The sequence below is a fragment of the Rana temporaria genome, chromosome 3 (assembly GCF_905171775.1).
Source record: "Rana temporaria chromosome 3, aRanTem1.1, whole genome shotgun sequence".
In the NCBI taxonomy this organism is placed as follows: Eukaryota; Metazoa; Chordata; class Amphibia; order Anura; family Ranidae; genus Rana; species Rana temporaria.
Genome location: NC_053491.1, coordinates 165,471,913 through 165,493,917, shown reverse-complemented (window position 1 = coordinate 165,493,917; position 22,005 = coordinate 165,471,913). Strand labels below are relative to the sequence as shown.

Sequence of the window (22,005 nt, the reverse complement as noted above, 5' to 3'; positions counted from 1 at the left end):
AGAGGCTAAGTGATTGACGTGATGACATAAGGCGCGTCACGAGTTTCCAAAGAAGCCGAACTGCGAGTCGGCTCTATACAGCGCCTGCGCACCGAAGTTTCGGCTTCTTTCGGAAACTGGCAACGCGCCTTATGCGTCGGGGGGAAGTTTTTGTCATCACATCAATCACTTAGCCTCTGCATAGGAACGCCCACTCCCGCGGGAGCCACTACCCGGAAGGGAAAATGGCTATACGACGATATGTACAGCAAAAAAAAAAAAAATCTGCATACTGTCAATGTTGGAAGTGAGCACAATGTAATGTTAGAAAAATGTTTTTAGGGTGAACCTCCGTTTTAAGGAACACCTTACGGACCGTCTTCAATAACAAACACAGAGACCCCGACAACGCTGACCTAAGGATAGCCCATGGCACCCTACAGAAAAAGTACAAACAAACCCTTAAAAAGAAAAAGCAAAACCTCATCTCCAAAAACCTGCAACAGCTGGAAAAGGCACTTCAAGAAAATTCTTTCTGGGAAATATGGAATATTGGCTCAGCACCCAGGAAAAACAACCTCCACATCCAAAATGGCGACATCTGGCTCAACTACTTTAACCACTTGCTTACTGGGCACATATACCCCCCTCCTGCCCAGGTGAAATTTCAGCTTTCGGCACTGCGTCGCTTTAACTAACAATTGCGTGGTCGTGCGACGTGGCTCCCAAACAAAATTGACGTCCTTTTTTCCCCACAAATAGAGCTTTCTTTTGGTGGTATTTGATCGCCTCTTTATTTTTTGCGCTATAAACAAAAAAGAGTGACAATTTTGAAAAAAATACAATATTTGTTACTTGTTGCTATAATAAATATCCCAATTTAAAAAAACAAAAACAAATTTTTTTCCTCAGTTTAGGCCGATACGTATTCTTCTACATATTTTTGGTAAAAAAAAAAAAAAAAAAACGCACTAAGCGACTGGTTTGCGCAAAAGTTATAGCGCCTACAAAATAGGGGACAGAATTATTATTATTTTTTTTACTAGAAATGGCGGCGATCTGCGATTTTTATTGGGACTGCGACGTTATGGCGGACACATCGGACACTTTTGACACATTTTTGGCACCATTCACATTTATACTGCGATCAGTGCTATAAATATGCACTAATTACAGTATAAATGAGACTGGCATTGAAGGGGTTAACACTAGGGGGTGAGGAAGGGGTTAAATCTATTCCCTGCATTGTGTTTTTAACTGTAGGTGGAGGGGGGGTGACCGATCTATGTCCCTATGTACAAGGGACACAGATCGGTCTCCTCTCCAGAGACAGGACGCTGTCTCTGTGTAAAACGGCAATGAGAGATGATCTCATATGTTTACATATGAGATCATCTCTCATTGGCCGCACAGATCGCATCGCAAACGGCCACTCTGATTGGCCGTTTGCAGCGATCTGTAATTGGCTGTGTCCAAGGGACACGGCCAACACAGAGTTTCCCCGCTGCGCGCTCTGGAGCGCGCGCGGGGAACGCGCAAAGGGGCGGACGTCAATTGACGTCCACTTGGATTTTCGGATCCGCGCTGTAGCCGTCATTTGACTATAGCGCGGATCCCAAGCGGTTAAGGACCTCTACAAAAATATTCCAGAGGAGGCTCGAACTGTAGAACAAAAAAGACATCATCAAAAGACTAAATGACATGGAGGAAAAAATTAAGGACTTCCAGAACTCCCTAGACGTACCGACTACACCACAAGAAATTGGGGAGAAAATCCAAAACCTGCAAACCAAAAAATCCAGTGGGATGGATGGAATCCTGCCAGAGATGATTAAACACGGCTCCCTAGATGTACACGCTGCAATGTGTAAACTGTTCAATCTGGTCCTGAGTGCTGGTTACTACCCTACAGTATGGAACAAGGCCTCATAACACTCATCCATAAGTGGAGACCAGTATGATCCAGCCAACTACAGGGGGATATGTGTCAGCAGCACACTAGGGAAACTATTCAATAGTATCCTCAACAAACGGATCCTCAACTTCCTGACACAACACAACGTCCTCAGCAGAAGTCAGACGGGGTTCATGCCAAACCATCGCACTACAGACCACTTCTACACCCTGCACAGCCTCATCAAGAACCATTTCCACCACACAAAGCATGGGAAGATATTTTGCCTGCTTTGTGGACTTTAAGAAGGCATTTGATTCAGTGTGGCACCCAGGCCTGTTCCTCAAACTATTGGAGAGCGGAATAGGAGGGAAAACATACAACGTCATCAAGAGTTCAAACACTGAGAACAGCTGCAGCGTAAAGGTGAATGGCAAAAGAAATGAACACTTCCGGCAGGCCCGAGGAGGCAGACAGGGCTGCAGCCTAAGTCCAACCCTCTTCAACATCTACATCAATGAACTGGCTGCAGCTCTAGAATCCTCCCCAGCACCAGGACTGACTCTACATGACACAGAGGTGAAGTTCCTGCTGTATGCGCATGGCCTCCTACTTCTGTCACCAACAGAGAAAGGCCTACAAGACAGCCTGGAAGTGCTGGAGAATTACAGTGCCACATTGGCACTACCAATCAACTTGAGCAAAACAAAAACCATGGTGTTCCAAAAGAAAGCCATAGAGACACTAAAAGACAAGGCATGCAGAGCCTACTATGCCATCAGGAGACGGCTGTACCATCTAAAACCACCCGTGAGAGTCTGGTTTATAATATTTGATAGCGTCATCGCCCCAATTCTTCTTTATGGCAGTGAAGTTTGGGGTCCTGTCACCTACCCAGACCAATCCAAATGGGACCCTCGCCCAACAGAAATATTCCATCTGGAATTCTGCAAGCACCTCCTCCAAGTCCATTGGAGCACCTCCAACAGTGCATGGCGGTCCGAGTTGGGCAGATTTCCCTTACTTCTCGCAGTAAGGAAGAGGGCGCTATCATACTGGGACCACCTACAAAACAGCAGTCCCAACTCATACCACCATAAAGCCTTACTGAACAGTAAGAACCAGTTCAACTGTGTGGCCTGCAACAACTCATCAACACCTTGTCTATCCCAAACTCTCAACAATGCGGCCTGACAAAATCTCAAATAAAAAACATAATAGATAACTCCAAAAGAAAAACATGTTGGAGAATGGAGATACGAAATAAACTCCAAAAAACTAACGATTTACCAGTCACTGCAGAGAGACTACAAACTGGCCCCGTACCTGGAGGTGCTACAAGACCCCAAAGACAGACAGACAGACAGACAGACAGAGAGAGAGAGACAGACAGACAGACAATGAGCCTGTACAGACTGAGCGCCCACAGCCTGGAAATGGAATTAGAACGGCAAAGACAGACCTACAAGCCCAGGGAGAGTAGACTGTGCCAGCAATGTGACCAGGGAGTCCAGGAGGATGAGGAACACTTCCTGGTACATTGCCCCAAGTACTCATCAGTGAGGGACACTCACTTCCAGAGACTCTCCGCTCTCATCCCGGACTTCAACTCTACAGAAGAGAAGAGGAAACTCCAATTTCTACTGGGAGAAGAGGAGCCAATGTGCGACAGCGTGTCACAGACGGAGAGGGACATGAGAAACCGAAGACTTAATCCTTTCCACTTTATATTACCCCCCCCCTTCCCCTTTACAAACTCAACTGCTTTGGCAATGCCAACATGTATTTCGTCCTGCCAATAAAGCTTATTTGGGGGGGGGGGGGGAAGAGAGAGAGAGAGAGATGGAGCAGTGGTAGAGCAAATTCCCTTCTGGTAAAGATATTATGGATGCCATTAAAACAAGTAGTGAGACCCTTACAAGTAAAATCGATGCTTTAGCAGTGGACGTCAGTCTAATGAGACATGAGTTTGATAAAACACAGCAAAAGACTGCAGGAATAGAAATCCGTGTCTCAAAAGTTGAGAAACAAAAAACAGATAATAGAGAACGGCATATATTGAAAAAACAAATCAGAGCGCTACAGGATAGAGCAATTTACACAAAGTCGCTTGAGAAGAAATAACGTTCAAATTTTGGGTCTACCAGAGCTTGTGGAGGGCGATAATCCAAAAAAAAAAATTCAGAGAAATTGCTGACCGAATTATTTAATTTACCGGAAATACCTCCAACATTTGCGGTGCAGAGAGCACATAGGATCTCCTTTCGTTTCCCAAAACCAGGGGCACCTTCTCTTCCTTTTTTGATACGTTTCTATCAAAGGCCAGGATAAAGGCGGATAAACAATATGAGAACGCTAAATTGTCCTCCTTTCCGGACTATCCATTGGAGATACAGCAGCAAAGCGTCCACACAGATATACGAAAAAGACAGAGAGAAGGGGTTAAAATTCAGCCTTTTATACCCTAGTAAATTACGAGTGATCGACAGGACACACTTTTTTTTTTTTCTAAACACCAACTTTAGCGGCAGTGGTTGGATAACTAGATAGATGTTTTTTTTGTTTTTCTTCTTTTTTTGGGGGGGTTGGGGGGCGGGATACATATAGCGGTATAGACCCTGACAAAAACAAAAGCACTATATATTGATGTATCATGTAGGATAATGTAATTTTCTTTCAGGTGATAAGAGGGGTTAAAGGGGTTTTAAAGGTACAATTTCTTTCCTAAATGGCTTTCTTTACCTTCGTGTAGTCCTCCTTCACTTACCTTTCGATGTTGCTTTTAAAATGTCCTTATTTCTTCTGAGAAATCCTCACTTCCTGTTCTTCTGTCTAACTACACAGAGTAATGCAAGACTTTCTCCCTGGTGTGGAGTGTCGTGCTCGCCCCCTCCCTTGGACTACTGGAGAGTCAGGACGCTCTCTACGTTGCAGACAAAAAGGAGCTGTGTGTTAGTGGGAATTTAAAAGCAAAATCGAAGGATGAGGTAAGTGAAGGAGGCCTGCACGAAGGTAAAGGAAGCCATTTAGGAGAAAAAAAAATGGTACCTTTACAACCCCTTTAAATGATTGGGGGGGGGGGGGTGGGACAGAGACAGAGAAGAACAACAGTACTATATATTGATATAGAGCCTGATAATAACAAAACCACTATATACTGATGGTTTAAGTAATAAGGAGTGAATGATATAACGGCACTGAAAAGAAAAATATTTTTGTGGTTATGGTATTATGAAATGACATGCGGAATTATATTATGTGCAGCAAATTGAAGACGGGTGTTTTATATAAAAACAAACCAGCAACATACGTTGGAATTGGAAACAACCATGATGGCTGCAGAGCGTATCTATACCTCTGACCCTAGTCCGACCAACAGAGATGCTTGGTTACAAGGATGCAGAAAATATGAGCTCCGCTTAGACCCCTTTCACACTGACACGTTTTTCAGGCTGTTCAGCGCTAAAAATAGCGCTGCTATACCGCCTGAAAAAATCGTGCCCAGCAGGCTTCAATGTGAAAGCCCGAAGACTTTCACACTGAAGCGGTGCGCTAGCAGGACCGCTCCAAAAGTCCTGCATCTTTGGAGCGGTATAGGTGCGGGGCGTTTACCGCTCCTATACCGCTCCTTCCCATTGAAATCAATGGGAAACCGCGGTAATACCGCCCGCAATGCGTATTGCGGGCGGTATTAACCCTCTTTCGGCCGCTAGCGGGGGTTAAAACCGCACCGCTAGCGACCGAATATCGCGGTAAATATGACGGTATATCGGCGCTAAAAATTGCACCACTATACCGTCACCGCACCTCCACTGCCCCATGTGAAAGGGGCTTTACGCAGAAACGTATGTTGCATGCTACACAAAAGTCCTTAGAGCATGGTAACAAAAGCAGGCGGTTTGTTAGCTTACAAGACCAGAATACGCCCCCATATCTATCCCACACATTATGACTGTGCAAGGACAGACTAGCGATATCCCAGAAGATATAATGGGGACATTCCTAGACTTCTACAAAGATTTGTACTCGTCTAGGGCAGACTACACAGATTCTCAGTTGACCGACTACTTGGTCCCCTTCCCCCACAGTTAAACACTATGCAGGGTACACATTTAACCCCTTCCTCACCCCCCAGTGTTAACCCCTTCCCTGCCAGTCACATTTATACAGTAATTAGTGCATATTTATCGCACTGATCGCAGTATAAATGTGATTGGTGCCAAAAATGTATCAAAAGGGTCCGATATGTCCGCCATAATGTCGCAGTCCCAATAAAAATCGCAGATCGCTGCCATCACTAGTAAAAAATAAAATATAATAATTCGGTCCCCTATTTTGTAGGCACTATAACTGCTTATTGCGATTTTTTTTTTTTTACCAAAAATATGTAGAATACGTATCGGCCTAGACTGAGGAAACATTTTTTTATTTTAAAAAAAATTGGCTTTTTATTATAGCAACTAGTAAAAAAAATTTTTTTTTTTCAAAATTGTCGCTGTTTTTTTGTTTATAGCGCAAAAAATTAAAACCGCAGAGGTGATCAAATACCACCAAAAGAAAGCTTCTACTTGTGGGGAAAAAAGGACGCCAATTTTGTTTGGGAGCCACGTCGCACGGCTGCGCAATTGTCAGTTAAAGCGACGCAGTGCCGGAAGCTGAAATTTCACCTGGGCAGGAGGGGGTATATGTGCCCAGTAAGCAAGTGGTTAAAAAGAATAGATACAATATGCACAGCGTTTTTGTGGAGTGGCAGGTCCCCCAGGGTGGCGCTGGAGACTCTGTGGTTGCCAGCGCACCTGGCGGACTTGGCATTTCCCAACTTCTACCAGTACTATTTGGCCTCCCAATTAGTCCATATCCATGACTGGCTCCACCCAGCTGAATCGAAAAGTTGCACGGCCACGGAAGGTGCCATAGCTTGATCTATTGAGACCCTCCACAATATTGTGTACCGCATCTATATGAGGGGTTTAAGTCCTTTCAACAATTGCGACTAGACTTTGACCTCCCATGCTCATACATATGCTTGTACTACCAACTCCGATACACCATTCGAGCCCAGTGTAACCCAACCATTGTGCCACAACTAGAGAAGTTACTGCGACACCCTAACCCCACTAAGCTTATATCTACGTACTATGCTGCTCTTCAGACTTACTGTAACCCTAGATTCCGGATGTCACAGGCAAGATGGGCCTCTATGAACTCTACACTTACGGATGAGGACTGGTCAGAGTTCAGTGACACCTATAAAACCTTGGTAAAATCTTCCATAGACCATATAAATCAATATGAAAATCTTTCACTTATCTCACTTGACCCCCTTTAGACTACGCAAAATGGGCCTAGCCCCCACAGCTGACTGCTTTAGAGGGTGTGGCCAGGAAGCCGACTTTCTGCATCGTTTCTGGACCTGTCCAATAGTTCAGGTCTTCTGGGAAGAGGTTGGATTCTTTATTTCGCAGGCACTGGGCCTCCCGAATGTCCTCCATCCCAAAAACAGCCTTTTGGGAATTTTTGGGGATCTCTACCCATGCAAAGAGACTCCTTTGCATTCTTCATTTTTATGCTAGAAAAAATATATTATTGACCTGGAAAGGCTCACAGAAACCTTTACAGTCTTTCTGGTTATCACTGGTTAGTGACTGGATACCACTGTACAAACTTACATTTAAGGTTTGGAAACGATCCAAAACATTAAAAAAAAAAAAAAATATGGGGCAGGTGGCTAGCCAGCCCCCTTACCCTCACATCAGGCAGATCTTGTGCTAGATAATGTACATTATTGATACGTTGAAACTGTGTCAGATGCATCCTTCGGTGGCCTCATATTGGGGAAAGCATTACCTAAATTTTATGATGAGAAACACCTGGCATGGCCACTGTTTAATGTATGTTTTAATACAGGTTGTAATGTTTGGATGCAGTGTATAACCAAAGTTTATTTTTCTTGTATGTTGTGTAAAAAAACTTCAATAAAAATATCTTAAAAAAATAAATAAAAGAATATACTTTGATATAAACCAGGGGTCTCCAAACTATGGCCCTCCAGTTGTTCAGGAACACAATTCCCATCATGCCTAGTCATGTCTGTGAATGTCAGTTTTACAATGCCTCAGGGTGTAGTTCCACAACAGCTGAAGAACCATAGTTTGGAGATCCCGAATCTAAACCATTCCATTGTAAATCTGGCTGTATGTTCAGGGCCATTGTCCTGCTGGAAGGTGAACCTCTGCCCTAGTCTCAAGCCTTTTTCAGAATCGATTAGATTTTCTTTTAAGATTGCCCTGTATTTGGCTCCCTCCATTCCCCCCCCCCCCCCCAATCAACTCTGACCAGCTTTCCCTGTCCCCGCTGTAGAAAATGCATTCCCACAACATGATGCTGCCACCACCATGTTTCACAATAGGGATGGTGTGGTCAGGGTGATGTAAGTTTTCTGCCACACTGCACTTCTGACCAGAGCACCTTTTTCCACGTTTTCCGTGTCCCCCACAAGGCTTCTCGCAAACGGGGCTTCTTATGGCTTTATAACAATGGCCTTCTTGCCACTCTTCCATAAAGGCTAGATTTGTGGAATGCACAACTAATAGTTGTCCTTTGGATCTCTGCAGCTCCTCCAGTTACCCTGTGCATTTTGGCCGCTTTTCTGATTAATGGTACCCTTGCCCGGCCTGTCAGATTAGGTGGACGGTCATGTCTTGGTAGGTTCGCAGTTGTGCCATACTCTTTCCATTTTGGGGCTAATAGATTGAACAGTGCTCTGCGAGATGTTCAAAGCTTGGGATTTTTTTTTTTTTTTTTATAACCTAACCCCGCTTTTGAACTGCTCCACAACTTTATCCCCAATTGTCTGCTGTGTTCCTTGGCCTTCATGATGCTGTTTGTTCAGTAAGGTTCTCCAATAAACCTGTGAGTGCTTCACTTCACCACATCAGATGGAAGTGGACAGAGTCCACTGAGCGGCAACTCACCCACCCCTGAACCCTTTCCTTATTCCCCTCTCCCACCATTCGGCCTCCTTTTAAAATCGCCTCATGTCCTGAGGTGCCCTGCTTGACCTTTAAGTTTTTAGTCTAATCTTAATATTTGTCCATAAGCAGCTAGTTCATTTCTTTTTGTTTTAAATATTCTTTAATTTTCTGTATACTTATAAAACATCCATACAAGAATACAACATATTTTTCAGTGATCTTACATTTTTCTACACATTATACACTTCCTATCTTTACCCCTTCCCCCCACCCAACCCATTACAATTACTACCCTCCTAATCCTTCCATCTCTTCACCTCTATTTTTATATATCTCTAAGTGTATTTTTTATACCAAGTTTTACCTCTACTATTCTATCCCACCATTAAAATTACACTCTACCTCATATTTCCTTGCCTGTGGGATACTTTAAATCATTGCTCTGATCCCTTACCTTCCTTCTGGGGGTGGAGGGGATCCCATCTTTTCCAACCACGGCTTCCACATCCTCTCAAATTCCTTAAAGTTCCCTCGCTTAGTGTGGACTGCCTTTTCCCTCCATATTATCTCGTTTATGGATTGAACCCATTCCCTCACTGATGGCGATCTCACTGACGGCTATCTCTGCGCAATTAGTTTTCTTGCTTGAAATAGACATTTTAGTACCACCGTTGTGATACTCATCCGATTTTCTCCCTATACCCCAATACACAGAGTCTAGCATCCATTTCCAAAGAGTTACTGAACATCTTTGTATCACTTCCGGTCAGGGCTGTGCATAGGATATCGTACCGGCACCTGTGTATTTTAAACTTATAAAACAACAATAATGTTTTTTTAAAGCCACACATGATAAAAACGGAGGATCGGACTAGGCATTAACAGATGGAGGAGCCACATAGTGCTGCACAGTGGCATATACTGTGACTGTGCAACACCAAATGTGGGGTAAGGGAATACAGCGAGTGCATTTCCAATATGAGCACCAGCATCACCATAATAAAGAGCGCAGGAAAAGCTATTTTTTTCTGAAGAGCACTAGTCGCTTATAAGGACTGTTTCATTTAATTTTTATTTTATTTGTGTGTAATAGATTGCTGCATGCATTGTAATACTTAAGTGTTATGTATTTGATGCAGGGGGTGTAACACATACACACCAAATTCAAAAGGGAAATGACCTATGGGCAAGTCATGGACTTTTTAGGCACTATACTCTGGTACAGATATAGTCGAGAGAGAAAGGGGATTTTTTCTAAAAAAAAAGATTTATTACAAAAATTAGTATACATATAAAAGCTCAGTTCGCCAAGAACTGTACACAAACAAACTTAACAGCATTGTCGTTGTCCTTCAAGACCAACAGGAAATTATAAGAAGTATTCATGATAATAGTAGAAATTCACATTAGAGAAACATTTTAGGAGGTATAACCTCCAACCGTTTACATATTGGATACATCCTGGAAGGAATTGAGGAACCATAGACTAGATGTCTGTGAGATGGTGATTGCAACGCTGTGGCTTGACAAGTTTCGTGCCGTGGTTAGCGCTTCTTCATAAAGCCTCTTATTAAAGTTTGCTACAATGACAAAAAGCATATATAAGTAACATACAAAAGCAACATTAACTATTTATATTTATAGATTCAGAAATTGTGTGTGTGGGCAGACAAATTGGATACGCATGTGTGGCATAGAATCGGCCAAAGGAGAAACCCCGGGAGGTACCAATGGGGGGGTGCGCAAGACAGACCACATGGTGGCTACAAATTGCTCAAGATTTTACAATGGGGACGAGGATATATAGTATTGGGGGTACAGTAGATCGTTAGGAAGAGGAAGAAAAATAAAGTTGCAAACGATAATTATAATCATAATACACTGCCTTGGAACAGAGCAGTGATACTTACATAAATTACTAAAACATAAGCAGAAATGCCCGGTAATAGGCACTCAAAGAGTTACCAGTCCTTAGGTCAGATACTGCTCTAGTAAAGGGCGAATAATCCCTGTAACAGATACGTGTAGTTGAAGATCATAGGATCTGAAAGATAAATCAGGTAACATTTAGATACCATCAGAGAAAGAAGGGGTTAAAGATGCCGGTTATTAGGAGGCCGCAGCTTACCTAGCATAGATAGATCGAACCGTATACCGCTGAAGTAGTGGAAGTGAACTGAGGCCTCCGCATAGACTGCGGTAGAGGCAGCAATATTGTAAATAGTCCAGGGGATGGTAATGACTACCAGTGAAGGTCAAAAAACCCCGCTGAAAAAACAGATGGAGGCAAACAAACAGTGAGTGGCTAGTCCCATGGGTACAGCGGTGGCTAGTAAAGGAGACAAGCCTCCCGGGAGGCTGCAGCAGTCATTACCTAACTGGTCGGTGCTTAAATAGAGCAGAGTGACGTCATCAGAGCTGGCCGCGGTATTCTCCCGCGCAGGCGCCGCATGATGGCACCTGCGCGGGAGAATACCGCGGCCAGCTCTGATGACGTCACTTGGCTCTATTTAAGCACCGACCGGTTAGGTGCTGACTGCTGCAGCCTCCCGGGAGGCTTGTGGATCACTCGCACCATTACCGCTTGCGCTTCAGGTAAGTTTTTCTCCTTTACTAGCCACCGCTGTACCCATGGGACTAGGCACTCACTGTTTGTTTGCCTCCATCTGTTTTTTCAGTGGGGTTTTTTGCCCTTCACTGGTAGTCATTACCATCCCCTGGACTATTTACAATATTGCTGCCTCTACCGCAGTCTATGTGGAGGCCTCAGTTCACTTCCACTACTTCAGCGGTATACGTTTCGATCTATCTATACTAGGTAAGCTGCGGCCTCCTAATAACCGGCATCTTTAACCCCTTCTTTCTCTGATGGTATCTAAAATGTAACCTGATTATCTTTCAGATCCTATGATCTTCAACTACACGCATTTGTTAGAGGGATTATTAGCCCTTTACTAGAGCAGTATCTGACCTAAGGACTGGTAACTCTTTGAGTGCCTATTACCGGGCATTTCTGCTTATGTTTTAGTAATTTATGTAAGTATCACTGCTCTGTTCCAAGGCAGTGTATTATGATTATAATTATCGTTTGCAACTTTATTTTTCTTCCTCTTCCTAACGATCTACTGTACCCCCAATACTATATATCCTCGTCCCCATTGTGCAATCTTAGGGCAATTTGTAGCCACCGTGTGGTCTGTCTTGCGCAACCCCCCCATTGGTACCTCCCGGGGTTTCTCCTTTGGCCAATTCTATGCCACACATGCGTATCCAATTTGTCTGCCCACACACACAATTTCTGGATATATAAATAGTTAATGTTGCTTTTGTATGTTACTTATATATGCTTTTTGTCATTGTAGCAAACTTTAATAAGAGGCTTTATGAAGAAGCGCTAACCACGGCGTGAAACTTGTCAAGCCACAGCGTTGCAATCACCATCTCACAGACATCTAGTCTATGGTTCCTCAATTCCTTCCAGGATGTATCCAATATGTAAACGGTTGGAGGTTATACCTCTTAAAATGTTTCTCTAATGTGAATTTCTACTATTATCATGAATACTTATAATTTCCTGTTGGTCTTGAAGGACAACGACAATGCTGTTAACTATGTTTGTGTACAGTTCTTAGCGAACTGAGCTTTTATATGTATACTAATTTTTGTAATAAATCTTTTTTATAAAAAAAAACCCTCTCTCGACTATATCTGTACCAGAGTATAGTGCCTAAAAAGTCCATGACTTGCCCATAGATCATTTCCCTTTGGAATCTATTTAGGACGTGGCACACTGCAAACCTCTATGTATCCACATGCCCACGACATGTGAGGATACATTTAATCCCCTCCTTTTTGAAACACACACCCCAGAAGCACCTATCACTTTAAAAGTTTATTTTCAGTGGCATAAACTCACATACAACTGAAGCACCCATCACTCTAAAATATATATATATATATTATATATATATATATATATATATATATATATATATATATATATATATATATATATATATATATATATATATATATATATATATATATATATATATATATATATATATATATATATATAATTAGGGCTGTTACTGATCAAAATGTTTCTGTTCGATTAATCGACTAATTTCGATTAATTATAACGCACATACAGATCCAACTATTTTTAGCTATGCTCCTTGGAGATAAAATCGATGTAGCTACATAAACTGTAAAAATGGTGTGAGTAATACCAAACGGTACCAAAAGCAGTCATAAAAACATGTAGCCAAGTATGATACTGGTATAAAAATGTGTACAACGATCTGGATTCAGCAGTGCTAACATCAGTCCGTCAGCATGTAGATGTCCCATGAAGGGAACTATCACAACTCCCAGTGGATGGTTGTAGAATCCCAGGTTGATAGAGGGAAGTGTAACAGCCCTTGCGTGTGGCAGATAGTAAGGTCCTGTCGGCATGCAGATATGAAGGCACAGCAAAGGAGCCCTTCAGATGGACACGGCAAGCCCCGCCGGTGTCCGTGACGTTACTGGATCTCGGACGGAACTCCCTGAAGCCGGCGGGGGGGTGAGTACCAATCAAAAGAATTTTAATCGATCAAAAAGATTTTGATCGATCAAAAAAATTAAAGATTAAATCGATTAAGTTAATTTGCACAGCTATAAAAAATATATATATATATATATATATATATATATATATATATATATATATATATATATATATATATATATATATATATATATATGTATTGCGAGTCCCCTGCTTGGCTAAGACCCCAAAAACACATGTGAAATATACGACATGCAATAATATCGTTACCTTCTTCTGAATGCAGCCCTCGGGAGCAAACACACCCCACACAATCAATATAGTAAACCAAGGGGTAACTTTACTTGGCATGTAATAAGAAAGATAAAAGATCAAACAGATTAACTACCGGTATATATATGTACATACAGCTGACTCTGCAAGGGTCCTATGCAAGAGTCAATAAGAGCAAAACTAAAAATGTTAACGTTATAAAGTCTGCAAGTGGCTATAAATAGTCTATGCTCGCGAGCTTTCCCCTAGTGGGAAATCCCTTTAAGTGCAATCGCTAGTAGTCTTGACTAGGCCTTGCGTGGATAACTCCAGAATGTTCCTCAGTGGTGAAGTCTATTGTAATTTCGTTGGTGCACGTTAACTTGTTTGTAATCCAAAAGGTATTCAGACTCAGTTAAAGGGTATGATCAATACAGGTGCTTGTGGACCGATCCTCAAGTCAGCATCGGTCAACTTGGCTAGCGTGACTTTCAGATGTTAGGCCTCTGGGTTAGATCAATAGACAGTACGCTGCTCTGATATGTGGAGCACTAGGAGTCACAAGGCTGAGGTAGTATTGAAAGCTTGGGCAAGTGCCCTCTCACCCGAGCAGGCCTAGTCCGCCTGAGTTCCTCACGAAAGATATGTTGATCAGTGGCCACTCTGCAACGCATAGTCTCCTGTATCTTGCTCTCAACGGTTACAATCGTCAACTGGTGAGTCTCTCGGGTCTCTTGGAAGCCCGAGCTGCACGCACTTGATCTTGTCTCTCTCTGGATGGCTGGTCTTTCGGTGGATCCCGGCTCAGGCTTCAGGCCTAGCTGCTTGGCCAAGTGCTCCCCCTCGTTCCGCAGAGGGAAGAATGCCGATCCCAAGAGAGCGAATTCAGCTCCTCCCCGCCTTTAAGTAACCTCCCCCATAAAGCTGTGCGGGGGTGCAATGTTCTCTGGGAAGCCAATGCATTATGGGTACCGTAGTCTATTTCTACTAATGTCAATGGAGTCCTTTTCTCCTAATACTTTAAAACCCACAATGCATTGCTTTAGGAAAAAATAAATAAACACATACATACAACGTGACCGGGGGATTTAGGTATGCATAACTATCAAATAGTCCATGATAGTATGACCCCACTATATATATATATATATAATCAGTGGGTGCCACACACATCCCCCGGAAGTACATAATTTTAATATGTTTAAGAAAAGCATACACATCGTTGCATTTTTTGCTTTATGTTTACTATGAACACTTGTCACTTTAACCACTTGAGAGCCGCGCTATAGACGAAAGACGTCCACAGCGTGGCTCTTATGTGCATTACCCGCGCGCTGTTAGAAAAGTTTTGTTTGTAAGTCTATTTAAAACAGAGCTGACACTCATTCTTCTAACATGGCTTCCAAGCACATGTTACTAACTTGTTATATTCTTTTGTTCTAACTAACCCCATACGTAATATATAGATAACAGATTGTGCAGGAAGCTCTGTCTGGTAATAAAGTGCCAGTCTGTGCCAGGTACAGACAGAACTTCGTTAGCTAATTTAGCAAATAAGAAGTGTTATCGTTGTTTCACTGTAAGGATGAGAAGGTGGGGGCTCCCTTCTTCGCTCTCTCTTGCTTTTTCTCTCACCTTGTAAGCATCACTAAAATGTATTACTGCCTTTTTTGATTAAATGATCTTCCCTTTCAAACACCTGGTTTTCGATTGATTACAAGGAAAGAAATAACCTAACATTGCGCCGCTGGGGGCGGGCAGCGGGTAAACCCTGTGCCCGGCGCATCGCTGAGAAGCTGATGCGTGTGCCTGGAGGCCGCGATGTCCTCCAGGTGCCCGCGATCGGCAGTGACAGCAGGGACGTGGAGCTCTGTGTGTAAACACAGAGCTCCACGTCCAGTCAGGGAGAGAGGAGACCGATGCTGTGTCCTTGTACATAGGGACACAGCATCGGTCACCTCCCCCAGTCAGTCCCCTCCTCCACACACAGTTAGAACACACCCAGGGAATGCATTTAACCCATTTCTCACCCCCTAGTGTTAGCCCCTTCACTGCCAGTCACATTTGTACAGTAATTAGTGCATTTTTATAGCACTGATCGCTGTATAAATGTGAATGGTCCCAAAATTGTGTCAAAAGTGTCCGATATGTCTGTCGCAATATCGCAGGCCTGACAAAAAAAAAATAAAAAAAAATCGCAGAGATGATCAAATATCACCAAAAGAAAGCTATTTGTGGGGAAAAAAATGATAAAAATCTAATTTGGGTACAGTGTTGTATGACCGCGCAATTGTCATTCAAAATTCGTCGGCGCTGAAAGCTGAAAATTGGTTTGGGCACGAAGGGGGTTTAAGTGCCCATTAATGAAGTGGTTAAACCACCCCAACCTTTTTAAAGCATCCTGGCATTTTATAACCATACAGCTAATTTTAAAGATCCTAGGGGGAACAGCTCCACACCTACATCTGTTTCAATCAATTTCCAAAGAGCCCCCATAAATTATATTTATGGTATCAATCACCTTTGTACAGTAACAAAATAACTTTGGGCATCTCCATACCATGTGTATAAGGTCCCCCGTTTCCTGGCACCTAGGGCAATTGCCATCTGGTCTCCTAGCATACGAGAACAGCCTCTTAGGGGTATAATAAGCTAGAGAAGCAACATTAGATGAAAGTTATAACTGCTTTGTTTACTAGGTGGAAACAGACTCATTTATTAGACACAGCTCATACAGGTGTGAGGGGCCCTGGGACATGTTGGTGGTCAGGTTCGGGGGACCAAGGCCTAAAGCTGTGCAAGGGGCCCAAAAATTTCTGATGGCTGCTGTGACGTTCTGAGCCAGCACACCTTGGAGAATTTACTGCGTGCTGTGAGGTGGAGTGGGGGGAGAAGAGGCAGCTGCATATGCCCTAGAACCACCATGGGGGCCACACATATAGGCAGGAAGTGGCTGCAAAGAGGCAGAAGATCAGCAGCACTGGGATACTACTTTCACCCTTTTTTGTATTTTAATTTAACCACTTCCATACCACGCCTATTCTGGCACTTCTCCCCTTCAATTTTTTTTGCTAGAAAATTACATACATACATGTGCTGTGTCCGTCCATGAACTCAGAGAAATGGATTTTACGGTGAGTACAAAAATATTATTTTCTCTTCTGTTCATTGACGGACACAGCAGCCTTTGACCTTAGGGACGTCCCCGAGCAGTGTCAAAAAAATTCGAGGGGTGGGAAGACACCACAGCATGTACGGGGGTGCCATTTCATCTCTTCACACAGAGATGTAGGCCTTCCATGTACGATGGTAAATTCTTTGTGAGGTAGACTTCCGTGCACGCAGCATGGTAGAGACCACCGAGCCTGACAGGCCCCGGTCCTTCAGTACCTGGCTCTCAACAGCCACGCCGTTAAAGCCAGCGACTGTAAAGCAGGGTGGAAGATCGGACCCTGCGACAGAAGATCTTCTTTCAGGGGTAGACGGCAAGGGGCGTCTGCCACCAGATGCACGTACCAGGAGCGGCGCGACCAATCCGGAGCGATCAGGATTGTTGGTATCCCTTCGGCTTCCACTCTGCGCAGCAGGCGAGGAAGAAGCTTCAGAGGAGGAAAGGCGTAAATTAGGCGATAGTGACACCCAACGCGTCTGACGCATCCGCCCACTGGTCCTTCGACCTGGCCACCAACCATGGTACCTTCCGATTGAGACGGGACACTAGAAGGTCCACGTCTGAAGTGCTCCACTTTTGGCACAGACTCTGAAACACCTCCGGGTGGAGTGACCACTCTCCTTGGTCTAGTGTTTGGCGACTTAGGTAGTCGGCTTGCCAATTCTGTACTCCCGGAATGTACACGGCCGACAGAGCCAGAACGGACCTTTCAGCCCACCGAAGGATGTGCGTGACCTCCATCTCTGCAACTGAGCTCAGTGTGCCTCCCTGATGATTGATTTACGCCACGGCCGTGGCGTTGTCAAACTGGATCCTGACCGGTCGGTCCTGCAGCTCCAGGGATCACCTGGCAAGGCACAACTTGATTGCTCGGAGCTCCAGTACATTGACTGGAAGGCGGTACTCCTCCTGAGTCCAGCGCCCCTGGGCTGACTGGGTGCCCCAAAAACCACCCCCCAGCCGGAGAGGCTGGCATCCGTCGTGACCACTGTCCAATGGCACGGCATAAACAACAGCCACCACACTAGGGAGGACTTGACCAGGTGACTTATCTGAATCTGGTACTCCAGAGATGAAGGGAGCTTGTCCCAAAGTGACAGAATTTCCTTCTGTAGCACTCGGGTGTGGAATTGGGCATACGGAACTTTTCCATCGAAAGAGGCCACCATCAGACCCAGAACCCTCATGCAGAATCGAAGAGATGACCACTTCTGGGTCGACAACTGCTGCACCACAGATCTCAGTGTCTGAAGTTTCTCTGTTGGGAGAAAAACTCTCGCCTCCGCGGAATCCAAGATTAACCCCCAGGTATTCCAGTCGTTTCGAGACGGAACCAAGCCAGCCAAACTCTCGGAGAGTCTGACACGTGATAGACACGTCCTCTTCTAACTCTGAGCTTGAGGAAGCTCTCAGGAGAAGGTCGTCCAGATATCCTACAATAGCGATCCCGCGCTGCCTCAGCAGGGCTAGGATCGGGGCGAGCACCTTGGTGAAAACCTGTGGTGCCAAGGCCAGGCCAAACGGGAGGGCCACAAATTGAAAATGGTTCTCCCCGATCGCAAAGCGCAGAAACCTCTGGTGCTTTGTGCATATGGGAACATGTAGGTATGTGTCCATGATATCCAAGGACGCCAGAAAGTCCCCCTGATGGAGCGCTGCCACCACCAAGTGAATAGACTCCATCCTGAATTTCTGCACTTTGACAAAACAATTGAGGGCCTCGAGGTCCAGGATTGGGCGGACCCATTCCTTCTTGGGGACTACAGATTGGAGTAAAACCCCTGAAACCGTTCCGTCGAGGGAACCGGCACAATCACTCCCCTGACCAGAAGACCCTGGACAGCCCCTGACAGATCCTTCCGGCGATCCGGAGGAAGCTGGAGGTTGGAAGGAAAGAATCTGTTTGGCGGACAAGAGAGAAACTATCTTGTACCCCGAGGAAACTACTTTGCAAACCCAACGGTCGGAAAGAAGAGACCTCCATCGAGCCGCGAATTTGCGAAGCCGGCCCCCCCACTTGAGGCGGGGGCAGACCTTCATGCGGAAGCAGGTTTGTCCGCAGGCTTGTTAGGATTACGGTACCAGGTGCGCTTCTGCCCTGCAGCGGGGGTCTTAGCACCTTGAAAACCTTTTCCTGCCGCACTGGGCGGGCGGAAAAAAAAAACACTTGGGGGTAGTAAAAGTGGGCCCTTGCTTACAGCGAGGCTCCTTGCCCTACCCAGTCTGTGGGAGCAGTGTGCTCTTACCAGCTGTGGCATCCTTTATGTCATCCAGGAACGCCCCAAAAAGCCATTCACCCTTAAAGGGTAAATCCACCAAGGCCTTCTTGGAGGACTGGTCCGCAGACCAACACTTCAGCCACACAAGGCGGCATAGTACCACCGCGGAGGCCCTGGAGAGCAAAGGGAGCGTTATCCAGGGTCGACTCACAGACAAACTTCAGACCCTGAACCAACTGTTCAGCCAGGTCCACACAGGTCTCGGAAGCACCCTGCGCCTCCAGATCCAGTAGCAAAAACTTTGACTGTTCGGTAAGTGTCTGCGACACCAGAGTCCCGGCCAAAACCGGCCTTACTGCCAAACCCACTACTGTGAACATGGAGCGGGCCACAGCCTTCACTCTCCTGTCTGCGGGGTCCTTAAAGGCGGGAGCCCCTTCCACAGGCAATGTGGTGCCTTTTCTCAATCTGGACACGGGAGGGTCCACTGACGGAGGAGAGACACACTTTTTTAAAAAGTCCTCCTCAAAAGGAATAACAGTTTGCAAAGTATTTTGGAACAGCAAAAACTTTCTAAGGGAGGGGGTCACCGCTCCAGGTGGGTCTTTGCAGGCAATTTGAGGAACCTCTCAGGAGTCCAAGGTGCTGGCAATGCACAAGGCAAACATGGAAAAAGTGGAAATGGATGGACAGCCGCACTCCAGAGGAACTTGAAGAAGTGGTCTTTATTAATAAAAAATGGACATGCAAATCCAAAAATACAGTCACATGAGGGGACAGCCGACACAGCAACTCCTCAAACAAAAAAAAACAGCACACAGTCCCCGGTAGCGATAGAACCCCAGGAGGCCCCCCCCCTTACAGCCGCCACCTAGTATGGGGAAGGAGGGAGAGGAAGGGAAAGAGGAAAGCAGGGCGGATCCTCATTCAACCTCCCCAGGGAAGCACCAGCCATACCACCTTGCCAGGGCAAGGGGCCTACCTACCCGTCCTGCGACCACCGGCTGGAGGCATTGCGGACAGAACCAACGTCCGCTAAACGGCATGGCTGTCGGCCTGACACACTGTGACAAGGCCATAAAGACCGGTCATATGTGTGCCCTGGAACACGTAGTTCCCCGGCCACCCCTGGAGCAATGGGGAATGTCGTGGACAACCCAGAGCTGAGCCGACGGCCGGCACACGCTCGAAGGCCAAACATGGGGGGGGGGGGGACTACAAGAGTCAAGACCCAGCCTGTCACCCAGTCGGCAGTTTATAGTAGAATCTCAGGATTCAAAAATGCAGGAACAAACAAAATAAAAGCGAAAAAAAAAAAAAAAAAACACAATTCCAACGTCTCCTGACGTTAGGCAGAAAAAAAACTGGAGCTGCTGAGGCAGAGTGTGGGTTATACCCGGGGGACCACGCCCCCTGGGAGGAGCTGTACTGAGGAATGTGTTTTAACACTAAAAGTGCTGTTTTCTGCCTAATCTCTCCTGGAAGGAAGGATATAATACCCTAAGGTCAAAGGCTGCTGTGTCTGTCCATGAACGGAAGAGAAATAACCGTTTCATGAATTAAAAAAAAAAAAAAACCGTAAAGTTGGCCGAATTGTTTTTGTAGAATGTGAAAGATGATGTTACGCCGAGTAAATAGATACCCAACTTGTCACACTTTAAAAATTGCGCCAAAATTTGTTACTTAAAAATCTCCATAGGCGAAGCTTGTTTTTTTTACAGGATACCAGTTTAGAGTTACAGAGGAGGTCTAGTGCTAGAATTATTGCTCTCGCTCTAAAGCACGCGACGAGACCTCATATGTGTGGTTTGAACGGCGTTTACATATGTGGGCGGAACTTGCGTTCGGTTATGAGCGTGAGCTCCTGGGGACAGGGGCGTTTTAATTCTTTTTTTGATCACTTTTATTCCCATTACAAGGAATGTAAACATCCCTTGTAATAGGAATAGTGTGCGACAGGTTCTCTTTACGGAGAGATGCAGGGTCAATAAGACCCCACATCTCTCCTCCAGGCTGGAAAGCATGAGATCGGGGGAAAAAAAAAAAATTCACTGATCTCATGCTTTCAGCTGCGATTGCGACTTTGTTTACTTCCGGGTACCCGGGCGTGACATCATAACGTCGCGCCCGGGCCTCCGACGGTCAGAGAGGTCTCTATCCTCCTCATCCGGTGGCGGCCAATTCGCTCTCCGGGCCTCCGATGGCACAGGAGAGCCTGGCGAAGCACCGAATGTCGGCGGGGGGGGGGGGGTCGTAAGTCCCCCCCACCGCCTATAAGAACGATCAAGCTGCGGAACCACCGCTATGATCATTCTTATGGTGCGCAGAATCGCCGCCTGAAAAGAAGGCTATCTGAATTATGCCTGTAGCTGCAGGCATCATTCAGATATCCCCACTAAAGTCCAGGACGTCGTATGACGTCCTACGGTACGGAAGTGGTTAAAGTGTCTCTAAAGCTTAATTTAGATGTGCAGTTAGGTGGTAAAAATGTGTAGGCAAGACATGTTTTGGCCACCCTTAAGCTGCATTAGGCAGCAGATGAGGGTGTTTTACATGCTGCAGGCAAGATGCATAAGGAGTTTCACCCATAACAGGTTTTTAGTGTGTCAGGCTGGGTTCACACTATTGCGAATTGGATGTGGCTTTCTCCGCATGCAAGGAGATTGTGACCGGCTCTCTATGGGGACTTAGGAGTCCCCTTGCACAGGGGTCCTGTGCATCTTCTGGTCCATTTCAAGTCTGAATTCAGTCAAAAATTCGGACCTGAAACTGTGAATAGGGACACACCAGACCCCTGCTGTGAGTTACTCCGTGCTGCAGCGTGAACCCATCCCTCTTTCTGACCAGTCTATAACCCTGATGTAACAGCGTCACATTGGAGTTATTGACTGGGCACTCTGCTGTAAGTAAGGGCTAGGGGGCGCAAATTACTGGCCTTACTCCGGGCGCTGACAATTGATTGC

The 22,005-nt window shown here is 45.2% G+C and overlaps 1 protein-coding gene across 2 annotated transcripts in view; it reads right to left on the bottom strand.

The window, feature by feature from the left end:
- ASZ1 (ankyrin repeat, SAM and basic leucine zipper domain containing 1) overlaps nucleotides 1-22,005 on the bottom strand; it is a 479,027-nt gene that overhangs the window by 417,193 nt on the left and 39,829 nt on the right. The gene's annotated exons all lie outside the window — the stretch shown is intronic.